This window comes from Mus caroli, unplaced genomic scaffold (genome assembly GCF_978045245.1).
Source record: "Mus caroli unplaced genomic scaffold, Mus_caroli_1 scaffold_8, whole genome shotgun sequence".
Classification (NCBI taxonomy): Eukaryota; Metazoa; Chordata; class Mammalia; order Rodentia; family Muridae; genus Mus; species Mus caroli.
The window spans coordinates 38,123,180-38,136,765 of record NW_028227263.1 but is presented as its reverse complement, the minus strand read 5'-3'; the positions used below and the strand labels follow the sequence as shown (position 1 = coordinate 38,136,765).

The following is a 13,586-nucleotide window of genomic DNA, read 5'->3' as shown; positions in this document are numbered from 1 at the left end:
AAATTAATGTTAAATAAATTAATTATCACACAAGTAAATAGTTGACCCTTGCTCTACTGGAGTTCACACAGGCATTCAGAATAACAAATAAGACCCTACCCACACATGTCCAGTGCTCTTTCAGAGCCTGCCTAGCATCCCTGAACAACACTCGATGCCCTGATCTTCATGTCCTGGTCTACAATTCTGGCAGAAGGTCTCTAGTCTACCTCAGGACACACCATTAACCTGAACCCTAGAAACTCTCACTCTACACGACACCACACTGCTATCTGCAACCCCAATGGCCATACCCGTACGGAACTCCATAAGTCACACTGCCCCAGAACTCCAAAACTCCAGAACCCCAGAGGCAATGCAAGATACCCAAACCACAGAGGCATGCAGGCCACCAAAACTTATTGGAGACACACTACTGGGCATGAGGATTAGCTGGCCACCAGATCTACAGGCCACTCAGGCTGGAAAACAAGAAAGAAAACAGGAACTAAGTGAAAAACGCCCACCCAAAAAAGATAAACTCAGAAATTGACACCTAAAACTAATATTACCCCAGGTCTAGATGGCTATCAGCAAGGTAATAATAAAATCAACAACAGCCAGGACATTTTGGCAACACTTGAGTTGTACTACAACAAGCCATGAATATTATATCACAGCTGAAGCACAAGAAAATAATTTTAAAACAATTTCATAAAGATGATAGAGGTACTTAAAAAGTAAACAAATATATCTTTATTAAATCCAGGAAAACTCAAACAATAGAAGGAAATGAATAAATCTCTTAAAGAATGACAAGACAGTGAAGAAACAATAACCAGATGAAGGAAACTAACAAAAGTTTTCAAGACCTAAAAGTCAAAACAGAAGCAAACAAAAAACAAACCAAGGAAATCCTTGATATAAACATCTATGCAAGTGAACAGGAACTGCAGACAGAAGCTTTATCAACAAAATAACAACTGCTGGAAAAGATGGGAGTGCACTTCCACCTCTGGTGGGAATGCAAACTTTTGTAACAACTCTGGAAATCAATTGGGGCAGTTTCTCAATAAATAGGGAATAATTTTAATACAAAAGTCAACTGTTTTACCATCCCACAAGAACACGTGCTCAACTACATTTATAGCAGCTTTTGTTTTGTAATAGCCAGAAACTGGAAGTAACCCAAATGTCCATGAAATGAAGAGAGGATAAAGAAAATGTGGTTCATTTACCCAAGGGAATACTACTCAGCTATTGAAAACAAGGACATCATGGGGATTACAGGCAAATGGGTGGAACTAGAAAATATCACCCCGAGTGAGTTAACTTATATACAAATGTACATGCATGGTATGTACTCACTTATATTTGGATCTTAGCCATAAAGTAACTGATAACCACATTACAATCCACAGATCCAAAGAAGCCAAATAACAAGGAACTCACAATTGAGCATAATTAGCTAGTTCTCAGAAGGAGATATAAAATAGATATTGGAGGTGACTTGTGGGAGAGAACTGGGTGGGAGAGGGGATGGGGAGAGCAATGAGGTGGGAGCATCAAGTGTAGGGAGATCAAGGGAAAGAGAAAGGAAATAGGTGGTGTGCAGGGAGGAGGCTTCTCTAGGATATGCCAGAGACTGGGATAGGGAAAGCTGCAGGGAATTTATGGTGGTGACTCTACCTGAAACTCCTAGCAGTGGGGGATATGGGGCCTGAAGTGGCCAACTCCTATAGCCAGGCAGTACTCTAAGTGTAGGGATTAGGACAGTAACCCATCCACAAACTCTTCAATGCAAATTGTGTCTTGAGTACAAGATGTTCAGGGACAATGATGGAGCAAAGCCTAAGGGAATGGCTAACCAATGACTGGTCCAAATTGAGACCCATTCCATGGGCAAGAACCAGTCCCTGATAATATTAATGGAACTTTGTTATGTTTGCAGAGAGGAGCCTAGCATAACTGCCCTCTGAGAAGCTCTATCCAACAGTCAATATAAACAGATGTAGAGACCTGCAGTTAAACATTTGATAGATCTCAGGGAGTCTTATGGAAGAGATAGGGGGAAGAATTGAGGCACCAAAAGAATATAGGGACTCCACAGGAAGACTGACAGTGCCAACTAGCCTGGAACCTTGAGGGTTCATAAAGACTGAACTGTTACCTCCTTTCAGGCTGAGCCACCTGCTGTGCTGCTTCTCATCCCTCTCCTTTGATATGCCACTACCTGCCACCTGTCTGAGGCTGAATTGGTTTGGCAAGATCTTCCAGAGTTAGCACTGTGATCTTCAACTTCAAAGGAACTTTGCATGACTGGGAATGGGCCTATCCTCTTCTTTATAAAGCATGTTTGCCTACATTAAAGTTGAGTCTTGATCAGAATTCAGTCTTGACTCCATTTCTCTTTTTACCCCCCTAGATTCCCTCTTTTCTTCCACATTCCAAGATGCATTCCAGGCTCAAACCCAGACTTGAGAGACACAGACTGGCCCCAACACTGAACCACCAACCAAAAGCAAGCATGGGCTTTACCTAGCCTCCATCCACTTCTGCACATATATAGCAGATGTGCAGCTTGGTTTTCATGTGGATCCCATGACAACTATATTGGGGCTCTCCCTGAATCTGTTGCCTGCCTGTTGATCCTGTTCCCCTAATTGGGCTACCTTTTATGGCTGCAGTAAGGGAAGATGTGCCTAGTCCTGTACTGACTGATGTGCCAGGTTGTGGGTAGATGATGCCCTGGTCAGGGCTCCCTCTTCTCAGATAAGAAGAGGAGGGGAATGATGGGAAGAGTTCCTGGAGGAGGGAAATGGAAAGAAAGGGAGGGTTGACATTGGGATGGCAAATGAATAAATAAATAATAAAATAAAAATATAGATAGATCTTGAAAATAAAGAACATTAAGCCAACATGATGGCTAACGTGAGTGAAAGTGCTTGTCACTAAGCTTCTTTATTGAATTCACACACACACACACACACACACAGAGAGAGAGACAGACAGACACATACACATACTCACACACACACAAACAATACAAACAGTCCAGCACAGAATTAAAGTGACAAAAATAAATATAATGAAACCTGTAAAATATAGGTACCAAATTAATGCATATTGGCATCTGCTCCAAGAATCAGAGCAGAAATATCCCAAATTGCCTTTTGATTATTAATATGAAATTCCTCTACTCAGTTTTGGACATTAGAGCAGCAGACATATAGAAGTCTCTCTAACCCTGGAAAGAAAGACTTTCTGTTCTCCCAGAAAGCATTTTACATGTCACTGTGGCACAAGATACTTACAGTGCTCAAGCTGCTATAAAAAAATTCTTGGATCTTCCTACAAAGTCAGACATCCTGTTAGAAAAATTCTTCGGTTTTCTGATCAAAATCAGAAAGCCAGAAAAATCCTAAAAGAGCTGTTTTTGTTCTCCAGAGATCTCAAGACAGCTCAGCTCTTGTTAGAGAAAATTTTTAAAAACTACAATTGATTACTGCTAGATCATCTCATGGAGACCAAAAGCCATTTTTTTTTGTTTTGTTCGTTTCACATTTGTTATTTTATTTATTTTATTTACATGTCAAATGTTATCCCCCTTCCCAGTTTCCCCTCCACAAATGCCCTATTCCCTCCCCCTCTCCCTGCCTAAGAAGGTGCTCTCCCACCCACCCATCCATTTCTGACTCAGGGCTCTAGCATTCACATAGACTGGGTCATCTAGCCTCAACAGGGGCTCCCCTCCCATTGATGCCAGATAAAGCAATCCTCTGCTATATATGCATCTGGAGCCACTGGGGTGCCCTGCTGTGTACTCTTTGTTTGGTAGTTTAGGGAGCTGTAGGAGAGGGGAGTGGTTAATATTGTAGTTGTTCTTATGTGGTTGTAAACCACTTCAACTCCTTCAGTCACTGCCTAACTTCTCCACTGGGGTCCCTGCACTCAGTCCAATGTTTAGCTACATGCATTACTTCTCAATTGGTCAGGCTCTGGCAGAGTCCCCCAGAGGACAGCTATACCAGGCTCCTGTCAGTAAGCACTTCTTGGCATCAGTAATAGTGTCAGATTTGGTGTCTGCAGATGGGATGGATTCCCTTGGTGGAACATTCTCTGCATGGCCTTTACTTCAGTTTCTGCTCCTCTCTCTGTCACTTCCTTTAAACAGGAGAAGTTTTAGATTAATATTTTTGAGGTGGGTATGTGGCTCCATCTCTCAACTGGGGTCCTTGCCTATCCACTGAATATGGTCTCTACTGGTTCTCTCTCCCCTTTTTTGGGTATTTTGCCTAATGTTTTTATTTACAATCAATTCAATTATGTATTTCACTTTGCCTTGTGATTATCCTATGAATCAGCATCTTTGCTTCTTAGGAGACAGGAAGGCTGCATTTACTTTTAATATTGCAAAAGAATTCAGAGACCTGCCTGCCTCTGTTAAATACAGATGCAAAATAGCTGGGTGGGACCCTGCCCTGAAATTAACATTTCTACCACACCTGGGCCTGGACTCTTTCTGTCCCAGCTGGCCTTGAACTTATGAACCTTGAAATTATGGGGTTAATGCCCCGTTCACAGGATCTATATATTAGAAGGTTTAGCAGGAGAAGGCTACTTGATACCCAATGAATGGAATAAAGTTGTTCAGTCTGTCCTCACTAGAGGCCAATATTTAACTTGGAAGTCAAAGTTTGTGGACAGAGGAGAAAATTTGGCTTCAAATAATAGAAAGAATCCTACTAGTAAGACAGCCTTCTGGACTGCTGATAAAATCTGCAGTAAAGGCAATTTTGCTGCAGACATAAAACAATTAGGGTTCTCCCCTGGTGTCCTCGCCCAGCTGTCCCTGCTGCAGGGATGCTGACTATGCCTCTAACCAAGAATATACAAGGGCCCCAAGAGTCCTATGCGCAGTTCGTTGCCAGAAATTTTACCCTGCTTTCAGATGCTAGGCAGCTTCCCTTCGAGTCAGTTCAGCTTACCTTGACAGAACTCTCTGGGATAGGAAGTTGTATATTGGGCCCAGGCATGCTTCCACCATGGCCCTTGCTAGAGATTTGCAATAACACGTTTAGAGTAAATAAAAATGGGTTTTCTTATCTTCTTACCCCAAATGACACCTTTTTGGCATGTTCCACGGGCCTTACAGGCTACATTATTATACAAGATTTTCTAAATAATAGAGATTATTGTGTCTTGGTTTGGCTTTTTCCAAATTTTAGTATTCATGAGTCAGATGACTTACTGAAGTTTTGGGATCGAGATGCCTCCTTGCCATCCTGCCACAAAAGGGAGCCTATCTCGGCAGTGACTCTTGCAATCCTTCTTAGCCTGGGTGCTGCTGGGACTGGGACCAGAATTGCAGCCCTAATGTTGTCTCAACAAAATGCGCACAATTACCATCTGCTCAATGAGGCTATCAGCCAAGATATAGAGAATATAAAAAGGGGCCTAGATGATCTTATTGATTCCTTGGTCTCCCTTTCAGAAGTTGCCCTTCAAAATAGAAGGGGAGTAGATTTGCTCTTTCTACAACAAGAAGGCTTATATGCTGCACTTAAGGAAGAATGCTGCATATATGTTGATAAAACTGGATTAGTTAAAGATAGCATTGCCAAGGTTACTGCCAGTTTAGAAAAAAGAAAAAGATAGAGAGAATAAGAGTCATGGTAGCAAAGTTGGTTTTCAACCTCTCCCTAGCTTTCGACCTTGTTGCCCTCCCTTTTCGGCCCCCTATTGGGACTCCTATTATTGATTTCCTTCGGTCCTTGGGCATTTCAGAAATTGACCCGATTTGTTAAATCTCAAGTTGATTCATCTCTTTCAAGAACATCTGTTTCAGTTCATTACCATCAGCTGGACATTGGCGATAACAAGCAGATTACTGGAGAAGAGTCAGACATGGATACCGCTTCATCACCCTCTTCTTTTCTCTTCTGTGGCCCAAATAAGGTCAATCACTTTTTCTGTGATTTATCTCCTATGATGGAACTCTCCTGTTCTGATGTGAGTATCTCAGAAATTGTTATCTCATTTTCTGCAGGCTCATTCACAATGACCACATTGTTTGTTATAGTCATATCTTATTTCTATATCCTCATCACCATCTTGAAGATGCGCTCCACTGAGGGTCGCCAAAAAGCCTTCTCCACCTGCACCTCCCACCTCACTGCAGTCACTCTCTACTATGGAACGATCTATTCATTTATGTGATGCCAAAGTCCACCTACTCCAGGGACCAGAACAAGGTGGTGTCTCTTTTCTACATGGTGTTGATCCCCGTGTTGAATCCCCTCATCTACAGCCTTCGGAATAATGAGATTAAGGATGCCCTGAAAAGACAATTTTATAGGAAGACATTGTTATAGAGCAATCAGTTGTTGGTAAAACTTAATATAATAATTTTAATCCTGCAAGTCCAATGTAACCACCATATCAGGTTTGGTTATAAGCCTTGGTATTTCTCCTTTGGCCCTAATCTGTTTCTTCCAGTGTGTATAGGTATTATATTTCATTGCATTTTCCTCTTTATATTTTCAAATGTACCTTCTTGAACCTAATACAATATATTTGAACATGTTTACCCTCATTCCCAGCTCTGCTCAGCCTTGTAGCCCCATCTCCTATAAAATAAACACTATGTTTCAGTTTGGACTTTCTGTATACTTTTAGGTTTGTAGGTATCTATTGATGCATGATTAGCCTGCTGGGAAGACACTCTTAAAGGAAATGACTCAATTGCCAGTAAAACCTCAGTTAGAGTTGGACACTGTGCCCAGTTCCTCTCTTTATGTTAGTATTGTTTCTGCTTTTCTGCTTATAGACACTGATACAACTTCCATGAGTCATACCTACAACCATTCTTTTATGTCCTAAAAGTAATGTTTCTTTGTAGTCATCCACCACCTCCAGCTTTTCCAGTATCTCCACCTAGTCTATCACAATAATTGTTAAATTTGGAGAGAAGAGTGTGTGATATACATGTTCTATTCATAACTTCACATTTTAGTCTCTAATTATCCTCACACTGGTAAGTTGTATGTAAATTACCATCTACTGCACAAAGAATCTCCTCTGATAATGGTTGGAAGATGAACTAATCCGGAGTATAATGACAAGTCATTGCAAATTGGTTTGATATTATACCTATTTATCAAACTAATGGTGGTATTTTGCTTCTTCTAGGGTCTATGACTTCTCTACCTTAGGTTTTGGCCCTGATAGTGGTGTTAGGTATGGTATCATTTTGTAGACCTTGTGCAACTTAGATCCAGTCAATAAGTGTTTGGTAGCTCCCATGATATTTGTGCCACTATTAACAAGAGTAGGCATTTCTTCTCGGGCTGGTGGTTATTTTAGCTTGTAACTTTCATGATATAAAGTGTCTATATTGTAGCCATGTTTATAAATATGTTCATGATTGCACTATTACTATTTACAAATATTAATTGCTTCCCTTCACTTCACAGTGTAGTTCATTTACTCTCCTCTCTTCCAAGATTCTCTCCTTTGATTTTCCTGACTTCCCTTTTATTTCTTGAAATTATCAGGATCAGTGTAATTCCTATTTTCTATTGCACATTTTAGCTTATGCTCCATACTTGTGATCCCATCTCAGTTTCCAGAGCAAATATTATTTGCCCAATAGGGATTTCACTGCTAGCCTATGTAAGCTACAAACACTCTCCCTTTACCACTCTCCACATCTATCTTTACCACTCATAATAGTTCCATATATTCTTCTCCAAAATGTTCTAAGTATTAAAATGTTGACTATTTTCAAATGTACTATACATCAAAGTATTATTTCATGAGAATTATTTAATTCAGCAACATTTCTTTAGTATCTACTTGTTTATGTAATACCATAAATACACAATATCTAGATGGAGTGAATTGTTCAATGGTAATCCTGTATCTACCTATAACACAATTCCAATCTTTGACATACTATTTCACAAAGAATTTGACATCCTGAAGACTGGTTTATGATACCTTCCTCTACCTTTCTTTTTTTTTTTTTAATTAAATGTTTTCTTCATTTACATTTCACATGCTATTCCCTTTCTAGTTTCCTTTCCTAAAATCCCGTATACCCTCCACCCACCCACTGTTCCCACACCGACCCACTCCCACTTCCTGGCATTGGCTTTTCCCTATACTAGGGCATAGAATCTTCAAAAAATCAAGGACCATTCTCCCACTGATGGCCAACTGGGCCATCCTCTGCTACATATGCAACTAGAGACACGAATCCCATCATGTGTTTTCTTTGATTGGTTGTTTTAGTCCCAGGGAGCTCTGGGGGTAATGGCTAGTTCATATGATTGTTCCTCCTATAGGGCTGCAAACCCCTTCAGCTCCTTGGGTACTTTGACTAGCTCCTTCACTGGGGACACGGTGTTTCATCCAATAGATGACTATGAGCATCCACTTCTGTATTTGCCAGGCACTGGCAGAGCCTCACAAAAGACAGCTATATCAGGGTCCTGTCAGCAAATTCTTGTTAGTATATGCAATACTGTCTACATTTGCTGGTTGTTTATGGATTGGATGCCCAGGAGGCGGAGTCTCTGGAGGGTCACTCCTTCAGTCTCAGCTCCGAACTTTGTCTCTGTAACTCTGTCCATGGGTATTTTGTTCCCCACTCAAAGAAAGAATGAAGCACCCACACTTTGGTCTTCTTGAGTTTCATGAGTTTTAAAATTTTTATCTTGGGTATTCTAAGTTCGGGGCTAATATCCACTTATCAGTGAGTGCATACCATGTGTGTTCTTTTGTGATTGGGTTACTGTGATGGTTTGCATATTCTTGGACCAGGGAGTAGCACAATTTTAGGTGTGGCCTTCTTGGAGTAGGTGTGACCTGGTTGGAGTAAGTGTGCCACTATAAGTGTGGGCTTAAGATCCTCACCCTAGTTGCCTGGAAGTCAGTCTTCTACTAGCAGCCTTTGGATAAAGATGTATAACTCTCAGCTCTGCCTGTGCCATGCTCCCACCTTGATGATTATGGACTGAACCTCTGAACCTGTAATCCAGCCCCAATTAAATATTGGTTGTTTTTATAAGACTTGCCTTGGTCATAGTGTCTGTTCACAGCAGTAAAACCCTAATTAAGACAGTTACCTCACTCAAGATGACATCCTCCAGATCCATCCATTTGCCTAAGAATTTCATAAATTCATTGTTGTTGACAGGTGAGTAGTACTTCACAGTGTAAATGTACCACATTTTCTGTATCTAATCTTCTGTTGAGGGACATCTGGGTCCTTTTCAGATTCTGGCTATTATAGATAAGGCTGCTATGAACATAGTGCAACATGTGTCCTTATTACAAGCAGGAGCATCTTCTGGGTATATGCCCAGGAGTGGTACTGCTGGATTTTCCAGTAGTACTATGTACAATTTTCTGAGGAACCACCAGACTGATTTCCAAAGTGGTTGTACCAGCTGGCAATCCCACCAACAATGGAGGAATGTTTCTCTTTCTCCATATCATTGCCAGCATCTGCTGTCACCTGAATTTTTGGTATTAGCCATTCTGACTGGTGTGAGGTGGAATCTCAGGTTTGCTTTGATTTGCATTTCCCTGATGATTAAGGTTATTGAACCATTTTTATGGTGCTTCTCAGCCATTCAGTATTCTGCAGTTGAGAATTCTTTTTTTATATATCAATTTTTTTATTAGATATTCTCTTCATTTACATTTCAAATGCTATCCTGAAATTCCCCTATACTTTCCACCTGCCATACTGCCCTACCCACCCACTCTCACCTCTTGGTGCTGGCGTTCCTCTGTACTGGGGCATATAAAGTTTGCAAGACCAAGGGGCCTCTCTTCTCAATGATGGCTGACTAGGCCATCTTCTGCTACATATACAACTAGAGATACAAGCTCTGGGGGTACTGGTTATTTCATATTGTTGTTCTACCTATAGGGTTTCAGACCCCTTCAGCTCCTTGGGTACTTTCTCTAGCTTCTCCATTGGGGGCCCTGTGTTCCGTCCAATAGATGCCTTTGAGCATCCACTTCTGTTTTTGCCAGGCACTGGCCTATCCTCACGAGATACAGGTATATCAGGGTCCTTTCAGCAAAACCATGCTGGGCATATGCAATAGTGTCTGCATTTGGTGGCTGATTATGGTATAGATCCCTGGGTGGGGCAGTTTTTGGATGGTCTATCCTTTTGTCTCAGCTCCAAACTTTGTCTCTGTAACTCCTTCCATGGGTGTTTTGTTCCCCATTCTAAGAAGGAGGGAAGTATCCACATTTTGGTATTCCTTCTTCTTCACTTTCTTGTGTTTTGCAAATTATTTCTTTGCAAAGGTATTGCTGGATCTTCCGGTAGTACTATGTCCAATTTTCTGAGGAACTGCCAGATTGATTTCCAGAGTAGTTGTACAATATTGCAAGCCCACCAGCAATGGAGGAGTGTTCCACTTTATCCACATCTTTGCCAGCTTCTGCTGTCACCTGACTTTTTGATCTTAGCCATTCTGATTGATGTGATGTGGAATCTCTCAGGTTGTTTTGATTTGAATTTCCCTGATGATTAAGGATGTTGAACATTTTTTTCATGTGCTTCTCAGCCCTTTGGTATTCCTCAGTTGAGAATTCTTTGTTTAGCTCTGTACCCCATTTATTAAGGGCATTATTTGAATTTCTGGATTCCAACTTCTTGAGCTCTTTGTATATATTGGATATTAGCCCCTATCAGATTTAGGATTGGTAAAAATCATTTCCCAATCTGTTGGTGGCCTTTTTGACTTATTGACAGCATCTTTTTCCTTACAGAAGCTTTGCAATTTTATGAGGTCCCATTTGTCGATTCTTTTTTTTTTTTTTTTTCATAAGATAATTTTAATACTTTGTGCCCAGGCTAGCAGCATCTTGCACTGTGGATTCCTATACATACATAAGCATTTTATCTGAGTACAAATGTTAAAAGTAGAATAACATAAGCAGTTGCCTATACAGATGTAAATAGACACATGTGTTACTGTTCTTGAGTCATTTTTGCTGCATAGTAAATAACAATTACATGTCAGTATCATGTTACTGATTGAAAAAACACTTTGAACTGTGAGGTATGGTAGCTCCCTGTAAGAGAGCAGAACATGTAAACCTTAATATTTTGAGTGATATTTTTTTTTTAGCTGCCATGGATGGGAAAGACAAAAGAATTATCCAGTACTCAAGACTCTAGAAACTTATTTTCCTAATAAAAATAAAAAAAAATAAAACCCTTGAGTAATTCTCAGCTATTTCCTCATTGGAGTGTTGTTGAATGGACAAAGATACTGTAAATACTGAAGTGAAGCTATGCTTTAGGATTGTGAATTAAACCAGTTATTTAAAAAGATCCATCAGGTAACTGCTCATATACTTTACATCAAGTTGACATCCTAATATATACATCTCAACTTCATAATTCAAGATTGCACTTAAATACTTCTAATTCATTTGAATTCCATAGCAGTTAAACAATTAAGAACCTTATGTTTTATTATAAAGGACATGCTTAGCATTTTCTGACATTACTTCTAGACTCAGATTAAGTACAACCCTACAACTCTTCAAATGAATATTCTGTTCTACAAGTGGTTGAAAGTTGGTAGCAAAGTTATCACACTTGAACATTCCTACTATAGAGTTGGTATAACATTTGATAGACAAGAAACTAGCATGAATCATTTAAATTGGGAGAAGACTCTCTATTCCACTCCAGTTTCCAGGAGCTGTCTCAAACTTTCAAATGGGGAGTAATGAAGTCCCCTATGTTTTGATAAGAAAATGTATAGTTTTAATTATGAGCACAGCTTTCATATTTAATATTGAAACTGGGTGGACATTCATACATTATTCAAGTTGTCTAGAGAATAAATCATAATTGGATAAATTTATCATAGTTAACTTACAAAACATCACTGGAAGTGGAACCTAAGACAGGTACTGACAGTAAATACAGAGGAAGAAAAGAAACTTGGAGGCTTCTTATGAAAGTACAAACTTCATCTGTCCACATCAACTGTGCTCAACTTGGTTGCAGTCCCTAGTGTCTGAGACTGTCTCTAGTATATCATGCTGGATAGGCACTTCATGTGAGATGAAAAAAAATGACAGTGGTTAGAAAAATGGAAAATTACCAGCTATAAATGAATGTCAATAACCTCTATTTTTGGACAGACTCCTATTTAAAGAGGAACGTGTATTTTTATAAAAATTATTTTAAAAAGTTACTTCACATGTCTCATCTTGAAAAACCATTTTTTAATAGAGATTGCTTTAATTACAATTTCTGTTTAATGAGCCATAGATTGTGGGTTAACTCCAAGAGATATCTTTGTTGGCCTGTATGTATACAGGGATTTTTGAATACCTAATATAATCTTGGCTCTACTAGACCACCATGCCTGTGACACAACAGAATTAAAAGCAATGCTGTTTTTCAGAGCTGAAAGAAGTGAGATGGGATGGGAAACCAGAAGAGGCTAGAGATCAAGGTAACAGTAATTCTGGTTTATATTCAGGCTCCTACTGTGAAGGACAAAGAATCTTTCTATACTGTTGATGTCATAGGGTGGTGAGCAAAGCAAGGAACTTAAGTGTAACCTGTTACCTTACACAGTGCCTCATGGTACCCTGGAAGTGTGCGGGCATCATTCCTAACGGTAAAGCACCTCGAAAGAGGACTGAGAAACATGAGCTATAAAGGAGCTGTGTTTGTGCTACCCTAAAGTCATCATATACAAAAGTTAAAAACACTTCTCTCTTCTGCACATCACATTTACAGTAGTAAAAGGTTTTTGTAGAACAACTTTTATACATATAGATAAAAACATGGAAAACTAAAGAGCCATAAAGTGATTTTGCAAATTATGGTATAAATTTGAGTTAATTTAGGAACAAGTTAAAACAGTAATTTACAATACACTGAAGCCACCCACAAATTGCTTTCCCCAATGGGTACATCTTCAAAGCAAAGCCGTCAGCTGAACCTCAGAGAAGTAATACAACAGAAAATAGAAGTAAGTGTTTCATTCAAAATAATTTACTTTCTTCAAGCATCAGATTTAATTTATAGTTTTAAAACAAGAAATTACAGAAAAACGTTAATAGCTGTTGACTGTTTTATATACTAATTTAGAAGTCATGAGGATTTGCTTGTTTGTTGATGAAAAGCACTTTTCTTTTGGGGGATTCATATTGAAGAAACAGTGCTACATTGGTTTGGTCTACTTTGAACCATTTTGGATAAAAGTTAGAAGAGCTTGGAAACTTTGAAAAGACCAAGTCTACATTTGGCTTAAACAGCAAAGAGAAAAAAGTCATGTGGAAAATATAACACTATTCTTATTTTTTTGAGTATCTGGTTTTAGAAAGTAAGACCTCTTTCTTTGATCATTTCAACTTTTGTCATTTAGAATAAGGGAGGGAATTAGAAAGGAAGTATTAACTGTATTAAATTGTAAAGTAGGCAAGTTGACTAAAGTCATGATTTAAAGATACGGGACCAAGAAGTTTTAAAAAATGGTAATCAAGTTACTGAATTATACTAAAAAATTGTGGACAAGTTCTACATTTTGTTAATGTTTCTGTAA

At 39.3% G+C, this 13,586-nt stretch overlaps 1 pseudogene; it reads right to left on the bottom strand.

Moving 5' to 3' along the window:
• Positions 1 to 3,362: 3,362 nt before the first annotated feature.
• Positions 3,363 to 3,420, bottom strand: LOC115031590 (U7 small nuclear RNA; annotated as a pseudogene).
• Positions 3,421 to 13,586: the final 10,166 nt, after the last annotated feature.